Genomic DNA, 19690 nt, shown 5'->3' on the forward strand with positions numbered 1-19690 from the left:
CACAGGGAACTTCCTCTGTGAGGATGGTCTAGAAGTAGGGGGTCTGCCCAGGCCCCGTCCACCTTCGGCACTGCTCTCCCATAACTGTTGCCAACTTGGCTTTGTTCTCCTTCCAAGAGCCTTCCCTCCTGGAATGTCTTCCCTCAGTTTCTGGCTCTAGCAACCTTCCCTCTCCCCTTAGAGTTCAGATACTGCCCTCCTGACATACCTAGCTCTCCAGCCAGGGAAGAGGTTCCCTCTTCTCTCTGCATTGGTTCCTTTACTAGTTGCTCCCAACCTTGCTCGAGAATTTTCTGAAACAGCCAATATATGAGGCTGGTGCCTCAGTTTCCCTAGCACTCAGCACAGGGCTTGAATGGGAGGGGCCTGTTTATGTCTTTGGATGAGTGACCCCATTGCTTCCCACACACAAAAACAAATTCAGAGAGGTAAAACAATTGGTACACAATTCATAGCCAGTTAGAGAGAGAGCCGAGGCCAGACCCTGGGACTCCTGACTCCTACCCTACTGTCTTTCATACCGCCTCATGGGCGTGGGATATTTGGAAAAGCTATGAGCGTCTTTGAGCATTCCTTAATTAACCTTGGCATTTTATCCCAAAGAGGACTTCTCAGAGAGTGCCGGTGGGAAAATGAGTCATGAGGAAACAGGGAGAAACAGACAAACAATCCTGAGATGTATTTTGCTGACCCAGTCCTTAGAAACATGAGAATAAAACATTCCAAATGAGCTGGGGATTGGGCTAGCAGGGCACTGAGTCAACTTGGACGAAATTCACCAAACAGATTCTCCTTCTTTTCTCCTTTGGAGAGGAACTGTTTTCTGGTTTGTCTGTATTTAAGAAAAAAATTAACACAGAGCCTCTCTGTGTATCCCTGGCCATTCTGGGGCTCACGGGGACCTGCCTGCTCTGCCTCTTGAGTGCTGGGACTGCACCAACAAGCCCAGCTAGAAAAATCTCTAAGGCAAAGTAAAAATCATGGTAGACTTCATCAGGTTCTAGAATCTTAACAGAAGCTCCAGGTATGTCTTCTTTGTGTCTCCTTCACTGGTTCTAGGTCCTGGGACCTGGGTATGGTTTATAGCACAGACAACTGGGGTGCATGGGTATGGTTTATAGCACAGACAACTGGGGTGCATGGGTATGGTTTATAGCACAGACAACTGGGGTGCATGGGTATGGTTTATAGCACAGACAACTGGGGTGCATGGGTATGGTTTATAGCACAGACAACTGGGGTGCATGATTCTCCCTCAGTCTCTTCCCTGCGTCACCTTCTGCTTGCAGGGCTTCTATGACAAAGTAGTTGGTGGTTTAAACAACACCAGGAAATTTTCTCACTTCTCTGGAGTCTTGGAGCCCTCAAACAACGTGTCAGCAGGGTTGATTTTTCCAGAAGGCCTCTCTGCATAGCTCACAGTTGGCCTGCTTCATGGCCCAGGTGGGCAAATGAGTAGGGAAAAGGCACAGTGAATTCAGAAGGAAGTGAGCCTAAACAGCATAGGGAAACAGGGCACAGACTTGTAATGACTGTGTTCCAGCTAACCCTCGCTCGATTCCACTTCATCTGAAATAACTTCAAGATACAAATGTATTTTATGTTCTATCATGTAAGATAGAAACTGACAATTAGACTATTAATTGCTAAATTTTATTCTGATTTTACTGATGCTGTACTTGAAAAAATATGTGTTAGGATTGATGAAAGATAATATATCCAGTTTTCTGGGTCTTGGCAGCAAAATCTACTGGAGAGGGAATAGGTTGGGTATCTGACTAGTGCCTAAGATTCTGCTGCTATTCAATATCAGGTTTTAGCAGAGGAGTAGAGCGGTAAATGGTCAGGCTTACTAAGGATAATCACTAGCAGGACTATCCACATCCCTGGCCAGGAAAGAAGTAAAAAACACTGCTTATGCCCCATTTGAGGTTTCGTGGACCCTGTGAAATGAACCTATGGCTTGTTTGAATTCTTGTTTCAAAGCTACTACTCACTGACCAAGGGGTTGAAATGAGAAAGACTTCCAAGTATGAAGGAGGGCTTTGTGTGCAAACACATAGTGTATGGGAGAGGGGAGTGGGTGTCAGGGGTCCCAGAGCCTGGCCTTAGCTCCTCCTTCCCTGCTGGGTACGCAGCTTCTCATGGATCAGGCAGTGGAATTGATTTACTCATTCAACAACTGTGAGTTGAGGACCTCCCACAGCAGTGTGCCGAGGGATAGGGACAGAGATGCCTCTGTTTCAGGAAAGCGCTGCCTGTTGTGGAGAGAAGAAAGAGGACAGACAGGAGGCCGCTGCACTGTGCCACACTTCTCCTCTCCTTCTAGCGTCACTGAAGTAGTTAAAACAAAGGTTTTTTTTTTCTTTCCTTTTTTGAGGTTTTACTGTATAGCACAGGCTGGTGGCATCCTCATGACCTTCCTGACCTCATGACCTCAGCCTCCTGACTGCAGGGAATTTCATTTGCGTTTGTGAACAGTGTTGCTGGCTCAGGGTCTAGACTTCCTCTGTTTGACTTAAAGCCAGCTCTATTCCTCTCCACCGTAAGTGGCCTGTCACAAGTTTGCTTTCAACATAATGTTTTTTTTTTTTTTGTCTGTTTGTTTTTTTGAGACAGGGTTTCTCTGTGGCTTTGGAGGCTGTCCTGGAACTCGCTCCGTAGACCAGGTTGTCCTCGAACTCACAGAGATCCGCCTGCCTCTGCCTCCCCGGTGCTGGGATTAAAGGCATGGGGCACCAACACCCAGCTCAACATAATGTTTTTTTTATTTTGTGCCAAAAATAGCCAACAAATGTCACATTCTGTAATTCCCTGTAGGTTCCCCTCTGTCATTAGCCAACTAAGAGTGAACCTGTTCTACTCAGGAGAGGGGGGTCAGGGAGCTTTGCTTGTCTATGCTGGCTTCCTGTTAAGGAGGCAAGGGGCACCATGCCCCGGTAGACTGAGCCACACCCTCACAAAAGCTTCCTGACTATAGTCATGGGAGGGTTCCTGGTGTGACCTACCACCTACCAGCTCCATTTTGCCTGGCTGTAGAGTGCAGTTTTTTCCTTGCCAGCCACCTAGGCCCTGCCACAGTTGTAGTCCCCAAATAACTCATAGGATGCTGTATTAATTATGAAGCTGTTGGCCGTTTGCTTGGTTTCTTACTGGCTATCTCTGACTTAAGTATTTAACCCATAATTGTTAATCTAAGTATTTCTCTTACCGGAGAAAAGGGTCTGCACCTCTTACTCCTATGGCGGCTACATTTTGGCTCCCTCTGCCTCTCCCAGAATCCTCCTTGACTCCTAGTCCCACCTATCTTGCTTCCCTATTGGCCAACAGTCAAACCAATCAGACACATTTTTACAGAATGACATCACCCAACACCTGGCCACTTATCCCTACCAGCACTTAATGCAGTCCAGTGTTTCACACTAGGAAATATGTGTAAAATACAGCCATATGATGGTTCCATCAATTTAACATCTTGGTTATAGGTGCATGCCGCAAGATGAAAGCGTAGTTGCAAACACAAAGGGGCCAGTCTCTTGTCTGACAGCTCCGCAGGACCAAACACGGACATTCTGGGCTCTGCTGGAATGTTTCCATGGGTAAGAGGGTGGTCTTTCTATCAGCTCTGGCTAGAAAAGACTTAACTGGAAGAGCAGATCCCTGCTGTATTGCATTTTGCTGAGGAAGCTTTCAGGCCTTGGATAGTGAAGAGATTCACTCAATGTCATTAGGAACACCAGTGGAAAAGCCTGGATCCGAGTCCTGGCAATTGGAAGCCTGTTCTGTCGTTGGACATAACCTTGAAGGAGGATTCAGTGTGTCAGATCAATTCCCAGGAAGATTTTTTGCCCCAACTTGGCCACTTAAATTAAATGATATTTAATTAAATTTAAACTTAGCTAAGTGTGTATTATGTGGAGGACACTCTACTTACAATGTGGCCACAGGCAAGTCATGTCACCTTCCTGTACCTCAGTTTCCTCTTCTACAAAGTAAAGCCCTTTTGGTCCAGCTTCTCTTGGGAGGTTAAATGAGGAAAAAGAAGTGAAGTGATATATCCATTAGGGGCATCACTAAGCAGGCCATCCCATCTGTGAGGTTCATGCCACCTGGAGCTGCCATAGCGTTGATTTATCTGTGTCTTTCCCAGAAGCCTTCCCAAAGGATGGATATGTATTTCACAGGGCCCATCTCTGGGACTGGTATGTTGTTTAGCAGAACTTGCAGATGTCATAGTTTGGTTGGGAGAATATAATAAACAGAATGGATTATAATTAGAAAAAAATATTTTTGGTGCTGAGGATAGAACCTAAGGCTTTGTGTACACTGGGTGAATACTCTGAGGCAGTTCCTAAATGATAGAAATTGACTTCTCATAGTTTTGGAGGCTGCTAAATACAGCCTGTTGAGATACTATGTATCATTAAATCAGCTTTCCATGATAATAAAAAATATCCGCTATAGGTTCTTATGAAGAGAGATTTGGTTTTGTAGGCAGAGATACAGCCTAGTGGTAAAGTATTTGCCTTGCATGTGTAAAACCCTGGGTTCAATCCCCAGCAATAATAAAGTTTCTTTAAGCTGGATGTGGTGGCACAGTTGTGGAATCCTAGCACTTAGGTTTTAAGGCAGGGGGATTGTCACTTGGAAGCAAGTCTAGGCTTATATTGAATTAAGAGGTCAACCTGGGCTACATAGCAAGCCCTTGTTTCCAAAAAGTTTCCTTTTGGGTGGGGCCTGTGGTGAGGGTAATAATATATCATGGTAGTAGTACATTCCAGAGCAAGGAGTTACACCCAAGTCAGGAAGAAAGAGAAGATTAGATAGTGTGGCAGCCTGAATGAAAATGGCTCCACTAGGTTCATAGAGAGTGGAGCTATTCAGAGGTAAGGCCTTGTTGGAGTAGGTGTGGCCTTATTGGAGGCTGTCTATCACTGCAGGTGGGCTTTGAGGTTTCAGAAGCTCAAGCCAGGCCTAGTGGCTCACTGTCTCTTCCTGCTGCCTGAAGTTCCAGATGTAGAACTCTCAGCTACCTCTCCAGCACTATGTTTGCCTGCTGTATGCAGGCTTCCTACCATGATGATAATGGACTAAACTTCTGAACTAGTCAGACCCAATTAAATGTTTTCCTTTATAAGAATTGGCATGCTTATGATATCTCTTCATAGCAATAGAAACCCTAACTAAGATAGACAGACATAGAGAGATAGACCCACAATTATTTTCTGTTTCTGTTGCCATTTTTTTATTGAGCTATACATTTTCCCCACTCCCCCTCTCTCCTCCCCTTCTACCCTCCTGCTCCACCACACTCCCAATTTACTCAGGAGATCTTGTCTTTTCCCCCATCTTAGGCAGATCCATGTATGTCTCTCTTAGTGTCTTCTTTGTTATATAGTTCTCTGGGGTTGTGGCCTGTAGGCTGGTTGTCCTTTGCTTTATGTCTAATATCCACTTATGAGTGAATACATATTATATTTGTATTTCTGGGTCTGGGTTACCTCACTCAGGATGGCTTTTTCTAGTTTTGTCCATTTGCCTGCAAATTTCAAGATATCATTTTTTTTTACTGCTGAGTAGTACTTCATTGTGTAAATGTACTACATTTTCCTTATCCATTCTTCAGTTGAGGGGCATCTAAGTTGACTCCAGGTTCTGCCTTTTTATTACAATGATGCTATGAACATAGTTGAGCAAATGTCCTTGTGGTATGAGTGCGCATCTCATATTTCCAAAGATGGTATTGCTGGTTCTTGAGGTAGATTGATTCCCAATTTTCTGAGAAAATACCATACTGACTTCCAAAGTAGCTGTACAAGTTTGCATTCCCACCAGCAATGGAGGAGTGTTCCCCTTACTCCACATCCTCTCCAGCATAAGCTGTCATCAGAGTTTTTGATCTTGGCCATTCTGCCAGGTGTAAGGTGGTATCTCAGAGTTGTTTTGATTTGCATTTCTCTGATAACTAAGGATGTTGAGCATTTCCCTAAGTGTCTTTCAGCCATTTGAGTTCTCTTTTTAGATCTGTACCCCATTTTTATTGGATTATTTGGTCTTTTGATGTCTAGTTTCTTGAGTTCTTTGTATTTTGGAGATCAGTCCTCTGTCAGTTGTGGGGTTGGTAAAGATCTTTTCCCATTCTGTAGGCTGCCATTTTGTCTTGTTGACCATGCCTTTTGCCTTACAGAAGCTTCTCAGTTTCAGGAGGTTCTAATTACTCATTGTTGCTCTCAGTGTCTGTGCTATTGGTGTTATATTTAGGAAGTGGCTATGCCTATGCGTCCAAATGTATTTCCCACTTTCTCTTCTATGAGGTTCAGTGTAGTTGGTTTTTGAGGTTATTGATCTATTTGGACTTGAGTTTTGTGCATGGTGATAGATACAGATCTATTTGCATTCTTCTACATGTTGACATCCAGTTATGCCAACACCATTTGTTGAAGATGCTTTTTTTTGCATTTTATATTTTTAGCTTCTTTGTCAAAAATCAGGTGTTTGTAGGTGTGTGGATTGATATAATGTTCTTTAATTTGATTCCATTGTTCCACCTGTATATGTTTATGCCAATACCAACCTGTTTTCATTACTGTAGCTCTATAGTAGAGTTTGAAGTCAGGTATGGTGATGCCTACAGAAGTTCCTTCATTGTACAGGTTTGTTTTGGCTATCCTGGGTTTTTTGTTTTTCCATATGAAGTTGAGTATTGTCCTTTTGAGGTCTGTGAAGAATTGTGCTGGGATTTTGCTGGATATTGCATTGAATATGTAGATTGCTTTTGGTAAAACTGTCATTTTTTTACTATGTTAATCCTACCTACCCAAGATCATGGGAGATCTTTATATTTTCTGATATCTTCTTCAATTTCTTTCTTCAAAGATTTAAAATTCTTGTCATTTGATTGAAAATTTTTTTCCCAACCTTTAACTCTCAGGTAATGTCTGTCTTTGAGGGTGAGGTGTGTTTCTTGTATGCAGCAGAAGGAAGGGTTCTGTCTTCGAATCCATTCTGCTAGTCTGTGTCTTTTTATGGGTGAGTTAAGGCCATTAATATTGAGGGATATTAATGACCATTGATTGCTCATCCTTCTTCGATTTGCGATGGTTGTTGTTGGTGGAATTATATGTGGAATTTCACCCCTTTGTTCTTTTGGCTGTTGGTAGAGAGGGATTCTCTAATGCTTATGTTTTTCTGGTTGTTAGCTTCCTTGGGTTGGAGTTTTCCTTCCAAAATTTTCTGTAGGGCTGGGTTAGTGGACACATATTGCTTGAATCTTGTTTTCTCCGTCTATAGTGATTGAGAGCTTTGCCGGGTATAGTAGTCTGAGCTGGTATCCATGGTCTCTTAGTGTAGGTAGAATATCTATCCAGGACCTTCTGGCTTTCAGAGTTTCCATGGAGAAATCAGGTGTAATTCTGATAGGTCTGCCTTTATATGTTACTTGACCTTTTTCCTTAGCTGCTCTTAATATTCTTTCTTTATTCTGTATGTTTGGGGTCTTGATTATTATGTGGCGAGGGAATTTTTTTTGTGGTCCACTCTATTTGGTGTTCTGTAGGCTTCTTGTACCTTCATTGGCATGTCTTTCTTAAGGTTGGGAAAGTTTCCTTCTATGATTTTGTTGAATATGCCTTCTGCCCCTTTGAGGTGGATTTCTTCTCCTTCTTCTATACCTATTATTCTTAGGTTTGGTCTTTTCATGGTGTCCCATATTTCCTGGATATTTTGTGTTAAGGATGTGTTGGATTTAAGGTTTTCTTTGGTTGATAAATCCATTTCTCCTAGCGTATAACACTTGAGATTCTCTCTTCCATCTCTTCTATTCTGTTGGTAATGCTTGTATTGGTAGTGCCTGACTGTTTGTCCAGCTTTTCTATTTTCTGCCTTTCTTCAGATTGTGTTTTTTTTTTAATGTCTCTATTTCAGTTTTCAACCCTTGCAGTGTTTACATTGCTTCTTGCAATTTTCTGTTTATCTTTTCGTCCGTTTGTTGCCTTTTATGAATTTTTTGGTTTGTTCTTTCTTCCATTTCTTGCATTTTTTGGTTTGCTTTTTGTTCCATTTCTCGCATTTTTTGCTTTGTTTCTTCTTCCATTTCCTGCCTTTTTTGGTTTGTTTCTTCTTCCATTTCTTGCATTTTTTGCTTCATTTCTTCTTCCATTTCCTGCCTTTTTTGGTTTGTTTTTTCTTCCAATTCTTGCATTTTTTGGTTTGTTTTTTCTTCCATTTCTTGCATTTTTTGGTTTGTTTTTTCTTCCATTTCTTTGAGGGATTTTCCTATATCCTCTTTTAGGGCCTCTATCATTTTTATGAAAGTGCTTTTAAGGTCGTTCTCCTCTGCTTCGTTCGTATTGGAATGTTGGGGTCTTGCTGGTGTGGAGTCTCTAGAATCTGGCGGTGTCATATTTGTTTTTCTGTTGCTGAGTGTATTTTTGTATTGTCTCTTTCCCATCTCTCCAAGAATCAAGCAGGGGTAGCAATCCTAATATCTAACAAACTAGACTTTAAAATAAAATCAATCAAAAGAGATGAAGGAGGTCATTACATACTCATCACAGGTGAAACCTACCAAGATGAAGTGTCTATCCTGAACATCTATGCCCCCAATACAAAGGCATCCACATTCGTTAAAGAAACATTATTAGAACTTAAATCTCATCTAAAGCCCCACACAGTTATAGTGGGAGATTTCAACACACCACTCTCACCACTAGACAGGAATACCAGACAGAAACTCAACAAAGAAGCAAAGGGTCTAATAGAAGTAATGACCCAACTGGGATTAACAGATATCTATAGAACATTTCATCCACATAAAAAAGAATATACCTTCTTCTCACCACCACATGGAACCTTCTCAAAAATCGACCCCATACTTGGCAACATATCAAACCTCAGCAGCTACAAAAAAATTGGAATAACTCCATGCATCTTATCAGACCACCATGCTTTAAAATTAGAATTCAACAACAACACAAATTGCAGAAAACCTACAAACTCATGGAAATTGAATAATGCTCAACTGCACCATCCCTGGGTCAAAGAGGAAATAAAAAAGAAATTAAAGACTTCCTCGAATTCAATGAGAATGAAGACACAACATACCCAAACCTATGGGACACTTTGAAAGCAGTGCTACGGGGGAAGTTCATAGCACTAAGCGCTCACATGAAGAAACAGGAGAACAGTTATACCAGAGAATTAACATCACAGCTGAAAGCTCTAGAACACAAAGAAGCAAACTCCCCCAGGAGGAGTAGACGCCAGCAAATAATCAAATTGAGGGCTGAAATCAATAAAGTAGAAACCAGGAAAACAATACAAAGAATCAATGCAACGAAGAGTTGGTTCTTTGAGAAAATCAACAAGATAGACAAACCTTTGTCCAAACTTACCAAACAGCAGAGAGTGAACACGCAAATTACCAAAATCAGAAATGAAAAGGGGGACATAACAGACTCTGAGGAAATCCAGAGAATCATTAGGTCATACTATGAAAACCTGTACTCCACAAAATTCAAAAATTTAAAGGAAATGGATGACTTCCTGGACAGCTATCATTTGCCAAAACTAAATCAAGAACAGATAAGCAATTTAAATAGACCTATAACCCCTATGGAAATAGAAGCTGTCATCAAAAGTCTCCCAACCAAAAAAAGTCCAGGTACAGATGGCCTCAGTGCAGAATTCTACCAGAATTTCAAAGAACAGCTTATACCAATTCTTCTCAAAGTGTTCCACACAATAGAAGCAGAAGGGTCTTTGCCAAACTCTTTCTATGAGGCTTCAATAACCTTGATCCCCAAGCCACACAAAGATACAACTAAGAAAGAGAACTTCAGACCAATATCCCTCATGAACATTGATGCAAAAATACTCAATAAAATACTGGCAAATCGGATCCAAGAACACATCAAAACAATCATTCACCACGATCAAGTAGGTTTCATCCCAGGGATGCAGGGATGGTTCAACATATGAAAATCCATCAACGTAATCCACCATATAAACAAGCTGAAAAACAAAAATCACATGATCATCTCACTAGATGCTGAAAAAGCCTTTGACAAAATCCAACACCCCTTCATGATAAAGGTCTTGGAGAGAGCTGGGATAACAGGGACATACTTAAACATAATAAAAGCTATATACAGTAAACCAACAGCCAACATCAAACTAAATGGACAGAAACTCAACGCAATTCCTCTAAAAACAGGAACAAAACAAGGCTGTCCACTCTCTCCATACCTTTTCAACATGGTACTTGAAGTTCTAGCTATTGCCATACGATAACAAAGGGGGATCAAGGGGATACAAATTGGGAAGGAAGAGGTCAAACTTTCACTGTTTGCAGACGATATGATAGTTTACATCAATGACCCAAAGAACTCTACCAGGGAACTCTTACAGCTGATTAACACCTTCAGCAAAGTGGCAGGCTACAAGATCAACTCAAGAAAATCAGTAGCCCTACTATATACAGATGATAAAAGGGCTGAAAGAGAAATCAGAGAAACATCACCCTTTACAATTGCCACAAACAACATAAAATACCTTGGGGTAACGCTAACCAAACAAGTGAAAGACCTGTATCGTAAGAACTTTGAATCTTTAAAGAAATTAAAGAAGCCCTCAGAAAATGTAAAGATCTCCCATGCTCTTGGATAGGTAGGATCAATGTAGTAAAAATGGCAATCCTGCCAAAAGCAATCTACAGATTCAATGCAATCCCCATTAAAATCCCAGCACAATTCTTCACAGACCTTGAAAGAACAATAATCAATTTTGTATGGAAAAACAAAAGACCCAGGATAGCCAAAACAACCCTGTTCAACAAGGCAACGTCCGGAGGCATCACCATCCCTGACCTCAAGCTCTATTACAGAGCTATAGTCCTGAAAACAGCTTGGTATTGGCACAAAAACAGACAGGTAGACCAATGGAATCGAATTGAAAACCCGAGTATTAACCCACACACGTACGAACATCTGATCTTTGACAAAGAAGCTAAAAATATACAATGGAATAAAGAAAGCATCTTCAACAAATGGTGCTGGCATAACTGGAGACTGGCATGTAGAAGAATGCGGATCGATCCATGTTTATCGCCATGCACAAAACTTAAGTCCAAATGGATCAAAGACCTCAACATAAATCCAGCCACACTGAACCTCTTAGAAGAGAAAGTGGGTGGTACCCTTGAACGAATTGGTACAGGGGACAGCTTCCTGAACATAACACCAGTAGCACAGACAGTGAGATCAACAATTAATAAATGGGACCTACTGAAACTGAGAAGCTTCTGTAAGGCAAAGGACACAGTCAGCAAGGCAAAAAGGCAGCCCACAGAATGGGAAAAAATTCACTAATCCCACATCTGACAGAGGGCTGATCTCCAAAATTTACAGAGAACTCAAGAAGCAAATCTCCAAAACACCAAAGGACCCTATTAAAAAGTGGGCTGCAGAACTAAATAGAGAGTTTTCAATAGAGGAGTCTAAAATGGCTGAGAGGCACTTGAGAAAGTGATCAACATCCTTAGCCATCCGGGAAATGCAAATCAAAACAACTCTAAGATACCATCTCACTCCTGTCAGAATGGCTAAAATCAAAAACACCAATGACAATTTATGCTGGAGAGGATGTGGTGAAAGGGGGACACTCCTCCATTGCTGGTGGGAGTGCCAACTGGTTCAGCCACTTTGGAAATCAGTATGGAGATTCCTCAGAAAAATGGGAATAAACCTACCACAAGACCCAGCAACTCCACTCTTAGGCATATATCCAAAAGACGCCCATTCATACAACAAAGATGTCTGTTCCACTATGTTCATAGCAGCTTTATTTGTAATAGCCAGAACTTGGAAGCAACCTAGATGTCCCTCACCCGAAGAGTGGATAGAGAAAATGTGGTACATCTACACAATGGAGTACTACTCAGCAGAAAAAAATAATGGAATCATGAGATTTGCAGGCAAATGGATGACACTAGAAGAAACCATCCTGAGTGAGGTAACCCAGTCACAAAAAGAGAAACATGGCATGTACTCTCTCATATATGGATTTTAGACATAGATCTGGGGAGTGCCAGCCTACAATCCTATGGCCAGAGAGTCTGGGAAACAGAAACTTCATTTAGTGGCTGATCGAAGAAGAGGCAGACTCCCTTGGTTAAGTACTGAGCTGAACTCAAGAAAGCCAGTAACAGAGAGGGAGGACTGATGATCAAAGGGATTAAGACTGGGCTGGTTTAACCCCCCAGAAACAGCTGACCAGACAAAGGTTAACTCTTGAATCCCAGGCATCAGCCTGGGAATCCAGCATGGGACTGATCAAGACCCCCTGAATCTGGGTGTCAATGAGGAGGCCTAGGGAATCTATTGAGCCTTGGGCAGCAGATCAGTACCCATCCCAAGTATACACACGGACTTTGGACTCCCATAGAACAATGTGAGGTGCACTCTCACCCTGAACTCTTGGGGAAGGGTCTAGGCCCTGCCCTATATGAAATGACAGACTATGGACACCCCCATAGAGGGCCTCATCCTCCCTGGGGGAATGAGGGGATAACGGGGGGGGTTGGGGGGAGGGCACGGGAAGAGGGGAGGGAATGGGAGAGGGACCTGGAACTGACTTGTGAAGCAACCTTGTTTCTTATCTAAATTTAAACTGGAAAATAAAATAAAAAGAGAAAGAAAAAAAAAAAGAAAATTCTTGTCATATAGGTCTTTCACTTGTTTGGTTAGAGTTACCCCCAAGATAGTTTATGTTATTTGTGACTATTGGAAAGGTTGTTGTTTCTCTGATTTATTTCTCAGCCAGTTTATCATCTGTATATAGGAGAGTTACTGATTTTTTAAAGTTAATCTTGCATCCTGCTATATTATTAAGGTGTTTATCAGTTGTCATTCCCTGATAGAATTTTTGGGGTCACTTTTGTAAACTATCAGTAAATAGGGAAAGTTTGACTTATTTTCTAATTTGCATCCCCTTGACCTCCTTTTGTTGTCTTATTGTTATAACTAGAACTTCAAATACTATGTTGAATAGATATGGAGAGAGTGGACAGCCTTGTCTTATTCCTGATTTCAGTAGTATCACTTTGAGTTTCTTTCCATTTAGTTTGATGTTGGCTGTTGGGTTACTGTATATTGCCTTTATTATGTTTAGGTATGTTCCTTGTATCCCTGCTCTCTCCAAGACCTTTATCATAAAGGGGTGTTGAATTTTGTCAAAGGCCTTTTCAGCATCTAATGAGATGGTAATGTTTTTTTTTCAGTTTGTTTGTATGGTGGATTACATTGACAGATTTTTGTATGTTGAACCATCCCTGCATCTCTGGGATGAAGCCTACTTGGTCATGGTTAGATGAATTTTCCAATGTGTTCTCGGGTTAAGTTTGTCAGTACTTTATTGAGTATTTTTGCATCAATGTTCATGAGGAAGATTGGTCTGTAATTATCTTAGGTCTGTCTTTGTGTGTTTGGGTTTCAGGGTAACCATAGCCTCATAAAAGGTTTGGTAATGTTCCTTCTGTTTCTATTGTATGGAACAATTTGAGGAGTATTGATATTAGCTCCTCTTTGAAGTTGTGATAGAATTCTGTGCTGAAACCATCTGGGCCTGGGATTTTATTTGTTGGGAGACTTTTTGATGATTGTTTCTATTTCCATAGGGGTTATAGGTCTATTTAATTTGTTTATCTGGTCTTGATTTAATTTTGGTATTTGGTACTTATCCAGAAAATTGTCCTTTCCTTTATATTTTCCAATTTTTTGGAGTACAGGTTTTTGAAGTATGACCTGATGATTCTCTGAATTTCCTCAGTGTTGTTATGCCCTCTTTTCATTTCTGATTTTGTAATTTGGATATTCTCTCTCTGTCTTTTGGTTAGTTTGGATAAAGGTTTGCCTATTTCGTTGATTTTTCTCAAAGAACCAACTTTGTCTCATTGATTCTTTGTATTGTTTTCTTTGTTTCTATTTTATTGATTACAGCCCTCAATTTGATTATTTCCAGTCATCTACTCCTCCTGGGTGTGTTTGCTTCTTTTTGTTCTAGAGCTTTTAGTTGTTTTATTAATTCCCTAGTGTGGACTTTTCTAGCTTTTTCATGTCGACATTTAGTTCAATGAACTTACATCTTATCACTGCTTTTATTTTGTCCTATAAGTTTGAGTATGTTGTGATGTCTTTTTCATTGAATTTTAGGAAGTCTTTAATGTCTTTCTTTATACTTTCTTGACCCAGTGTTGATTCAGTTGAGCATTGCTCAATTACCATGAGTTCATGGACTTTCTGCAATTATTGTTGTTGTTGAATTCCAACTTTAAGCCATGGTGATCTGATAAGATACAGAAGGTTATTTCAATTTTTTTGTATCTGTTGAAGTTTGCTTTGTTACTGAGTATGTGGTCAATTTTAGAGAAGGTTCCATGGGGTGCTGAGAAGATGGCGTATTCTTTTGTGCTTGGGTGTAATGTTCTATAGATGTCTATTAGGTCCATTTGAGTCAAAACATCTGTAAGTTCCTTTATTTCTCTGTTAAGTTTCTATCTGGGAGACCTGTCCAGTGGTGAGAGTGGAGTGTTGAGTCTTCCACTATTAGTGTGAGGGGCTTGATGTGTGACTTAAGCTTTAATAATGTTTCTTTTACAAATGAGGGCACCCTTGTATTTGGGTGTAGATGTTCAGAATTAACTTCATCTTGACAGATTTTTTTCTGTGATGAATATGAAATGACCTTCATCTCTTTTGAGTAATTTTAGTTTGAAGTCTAATTTGTTAGATATTAGGATAGCTACACCAGCTTGTTTCTTAGGTCCATTTGATTGGAAAGTCTTTTCCCAACCCTTTACTCTGAGGCAATGTCTGTCTTTGTGCTTGATGTGCTTTTTTTGTGCAGCAGGAGGATGGATTCTGCTTTCATATCTAATCTGTTAGCTTGTGTCTTTTTTAATAGGCGAATTGAGTCCATTGATGTTAAGGAATAGTAATGACCAGTGATTGTTGTGATATATTATTATGATTTAATAAAGCTTGCCTGAGGATTCAGGATGCAAAGTCAGCCACACTAGTTAGCTATAGAAGCTAGGTAGTGGTATGCACCTTTAATCCCAGGACTGAGGATTAAGAGATAAATGGATCTCTGCTAGTTCAAGGCCACACTGACTACATGAAATTGATCCTAAAAGAAACAGCTCATATGCTTTTAATCCCAGCACTAGGAAAGTGGAGACAGAAGTGATATGGCTGGGTGAAGAAAGGAATAAAAGGCAGGAGGAGACAGGAACTGAGAACTTTTGCCTCTGGGAATTTGTGGAGACAGGATTGCCATTTTGGCTTGGTAGAGGTAAGATCTACTGGCTTGGCTGCTTTGTTTCTCTGATCTTCAGATTGAAGCTCGAGTCTAATATCAGTCTCTGGATTTTTATTTTTTATGTTTCTTCTATGATTTTGTTGAATATATTTTCTGTGCCTTTGTTCTGGATTTCTCCTTCCATTCCTATTATTCTTAGGTTTGGTCTTTTCATGGTGTCCCAAATTTCCTGGATAGTTTGTGTTAGGAATTTGTTGAATTTAACATTTTTTTTTGACCAATGAATCTATTTCCTGTATTGTAACTTCAACACCTGAGATTCTCTCTCCCGTCTCTTGTGTTCTATTGTTTATGCTTGCATCTGTAGTGTCTGATCATTTACTCAGATTTTCTATTTCAGTGTTCCCTCAGTTTGTGTTTTCTTTATTTCTTCTATTTCAGATGAGATTGGGCACATTCAGGGTGGTATGTCTGTAGACTATTACCTCTGTTTCAGTTTTCAAGTCTTAAACCATTTCCTTCACCTGTTTGACTGCATTGTCTTGGTTTTCTTTAAGGGATTTGTTGATTTCTTCCAGTTTTTTGTCTTTTCCTTCATTTCTTTAAGGGAATTTTTCATTTCCTCTTTAAGGGCCTCAATCATCTTCATACAGTTATTTTTAATGTCATTTTCTTCTCTTCATCTATGTTGGGATGTTCAGGTCTTGTAGAACCACTAGTTTCTGGTAGTGCTGTATTGCTCTTTGAGTTGTTGAATGTATTCTTACCATGTTGTCTACCCATATCTTTGTCCAATAAATTAGATGCAGGCAGGACTGAGCCTCAGGTCATCGCTCCTCCAGGTGCAGATGGGCCCAAGGCTCAGATCGTCTCTCCTCTCAGTGTAGGCAGAGCCATGGCGCACCTGTAGGCAGGTGGGGCTGAGGCTGAGGCTGAGGCTGAGATGGTCAGATGGTCTTTGGCTGATACTGTCTTCCTGCAGGGTCTGGGCCTGTTTCGGGTGCTGACACTGTCTCCTGGTTGGTGTGCCCAGAGGCATGGCTTAAGATAGTTTCTGGATTCTGTTGCTGTGGATTCTTCTGGGCCTCTCACTCAGTTGCTGATGTGCATGCTCTCTCTCTATCCCTCTCCCTCTGTCCCCTGACTTCCTGACTGCTTTCTCATTTGCTGACATCTCACCTTCTATCACACAATTATTTTCAGTGAGCTAAGGACCTCCCACCACTCATCTCTTAAAGGCTCCATCCTGGGAAGCAAGCCTTTAATTCGTGGACCTTTGGGGAACATTTACCATCCAAGGTATAGCTAGCTGCTTGTTCCCTGGCCATTGTTCACTGTGCTCTCATGTAGTAAAAAGGGCAAGGGCATCCTCTATAGTCTCCTTTATAAGGTTACTGATCCAATCATGAGTTTCTACCTTCATCGACCATCTTTCAAAGGTCTTGCCTAAAAGAAAAAGAAAAAAGAAAAAGGCAGTTGTGGCATGCACCTTTAATCCCAGCACTTGGGAGGCAGAGGCAGGCGGATCTCTGTGAGTTTGAGACCAGCCTGGTCTACAAAGTGAGTTGCAGGACTGTTATACAGAGAACCCTGTTTTTTAAAAAAAGCAAGCTGACACCTGCCTTAAAGAGCTTGTCTTAGGGCTCCTGTTGCTGCAGTGAAATACCATGAGCGCAGCAACTTGGGGAGGAAAGGTTTATTTGACTTACACTTCCACATCACAGTTCATCATCCCAGGAAGTCAGGACAGAAACTCAAATGGCAGGAACTGGTGCAGAGGCCATGTAGGGTTGCTGCTTACTCGCTTGTTCCCCATGGCTTTCTTAGTCTGCTTTCTTCTAGATCTCAGGACCACCAACCTATCAATAACACCACCCACAACGGCCCTGGTCCTCTCTCATCAATCACCAATTAAGAAAATGCCCCACAGCCTAGTCTTATGGAGGCGTTTTCTCAGTTGAGGTTCCCTCCTCTGGATAACTCGAGCTTGTGTCAAGCTGACATAAAACTAGCCAGCTAGAGCTAGTGACTGGTTTTTTGTTTTGTTTTGTTTTTTTTTAATTGTATTTACAGAAAAAAATTGGAGCAGACTTTTGATCTAAAGAGAAAGGCAGAGCACCTTCACTTACAAAAAGAGTGGCAGAGATGGAGACCTCTCTCTCTCGACTCCAGAACTCTGTGCCTCTCTTCCCAGCTTACCTGTCATACCCGTCAAGTCACATTGGTGACTTGAAATGAACCACCCGAGCACACTTGTGCCATAGAATGTGGTGAAGGCTACAAGCCAGAGCTTCCCCCAGAGGGGCGGCTATTTTCCAGTGCCACACTGTGGGTGAACAACCGATGATAAACACCTCCCTGGGTGTAGGGTTGGGACTCTTCTGTTGGTGGAGTCAAGAAAGTGGAGCTCATGCAGAGTGTTAGGGGATGGGCAGATGTTTGCTGTGAAGACAGAGTGGTAAAGGAGCAGCCCAGACAAGGGTGACATAGAACAACATATCCCGTTTCTGGAAAGGAAACTGTGGGTATGAAGGAACTGGGTAGCCTAGGAGTTAGTAAAGAGAATTTATTACATAAATTCAATACAACACTCAGGTTGGGGGGAGAGTATCTTTTGCTCGTGAGCTGGATTGATCCCCAGAGGATTTCAAATGTGGCTTAACTGGGCCTTTACCCAGCTCTTGGTAAAAGGGAACCTAGACCTTGGCAGGGTGAGGGGGACCTGGCGTAACAAAGAGAATGTCTTGGAGTACTCTAGGCTACTAGCTGATTGGGAAATGGTTGCAGAGGCTTAGAAATGCTCTGGGAATTGGGGGCAGAGGCGAGGGTCAGACACTCATGGTTCAGATTCACTACCTATGAGACTGGCTGGCAGCACCACTCTCAAATCCTGTTTGCTCATCCTTTGGTTCAGGTGGAACCTGACAGGTATGGGTGCGCTGTGATCCTCTGGTTTATACTAAACAACCTTTTCCCTCAGGGTCTCCAGACCGGGTGAGTTTGTCACCTCTACTGCTCGGCCTGTACTACACTGACCCAAAGGCTCTGAAGGAGACTGAGGGCACCCAGCTGTCTGGGCAGATGGAGCTGTTAAAGCTAGGATCTTTAGGACCTGGAAACCAGCCTGGTGGCTGAGTTGTTTTTTGTTTGTCTTTTGCTCTGGGAAATGATTACAGGGCCTCGTTTCCCTGCCAACCACTGCCACCAGCCCCAAGTCCCTGGACACCTAGGCAGACACAGATGGTCAGTGTGAAGAGACTGCAGCCCAGAACAGGGATGAGTGGTGCTCTGGTCACGAGCTGACCTTGGCTGACCCCCGTTCACAGAGCCTGTTGGGAGTAATTCATAAAAGGAAGCTGTAATCGGGCAAGTTCTAATAAATGCTATGATTCAGGTCACATAGTGACTAATAGCCATGGGATGGCTGCGTCTGGGCTGCACTGTGGAACACTGTGGCGAGGGCAAGGAACTCTGTGGTCATTCCTGCACAGGGAGCATGGCCCCAGTGGCAGGACAGGGTCATGAGGCTGGGCCTTCCTAGAAATGGAAGGATCATTTGGTGGTCCTGAGTTCAGGTCACAGAATGCCATCTAAGGAAGCAGCCACTGCTGGCCTCCAAGTGTGCAGGGACCCTAATGGGGCAGGCCTCATGCAGCGGTTATCAAGGTGCTCTGGCATTCCCATCGGCACCCTTTCTGACCGTATGCTGCATGTGTGGGGACAGAGCAGAGAGCTGACAGAGATGAAACCTCTGCAGTGTAGAGCTAGGTTGACTGGGTGCGCACCCTCTGGGAGTGAGGGGCTCAGAACAGCCCAGCCTGCTCCACTGTCACACCCATTAATGGTACCACACACTGCTCTGTGTGCCTCCTCTCACCTATCAGCTGGGAGCTGGGAGAGCCTGTGTTCAGTGCACCACCTGCCCCCATTACTCCCCCATCAGCGGCTGTGTGGGAGAAGCACCTGCCCCCACGCCTCTCCTGCCTGCCCTCAGTCACTCCTGTCAATTCTGTCGATGGCTAACCCACTTTCTACCATCCATAAAGCTCTATGTGGGAAGAACACTCTCTTTCCCGAATTCCCACAGCATGTGTGAGGAGCTCATTTCCAGGCTTGCTAGCTAACTCTGCCTACACAGGGGTCTGCCATAACTACTCACCAAGAGAGCATCAACTGAGCTGTGTTCCAGGACCTGCTGGAATTCCTACCCACTCTTTTAAGGTGACTGGGGCGGGGGGTGTTAACCCAATGAGGAAACGAGTCAGAGAAGCTCAGTGACATGGCCAAGGATCTAGCAGTAATCAATGGAGCCAATTCCAAACTGGGTCCATCTTATTTAAGACTGGAGATTTCCCCTTTGGAAGCAGACACAAAG

General features: G+C 42.4%; 1 long non-coding RNA gene across 1 annotated transcript in view; it reads left to right on the forward strand.

The window, feature by feature from the left end:
- The window catches only part of LOC121132879, a 38191-nt gene that overhangs the window by 13786 nt on the left and 4715 nt on the right, over positions 1 to 19690 (forward strand). The window lies entirely within an intron of this gene.

The sequence above is a fragment of the Mesocricetus auratus genome, unplaced genomic scaffold (assembly GCF_017639785.1).
Source record: "Mesocricetus auratus isolate SY011 unplaced genomic scaffold, BCM_Maur_2.0 Super-Scaffold_4256, whole genome shotgun sequence".
Lineage (NCBI taxonomy): Eukaryota > Metazoa > Chordata > Mammalia > Rodentia > Cricetidae > Mesocricetus > Mesocricetus auratus.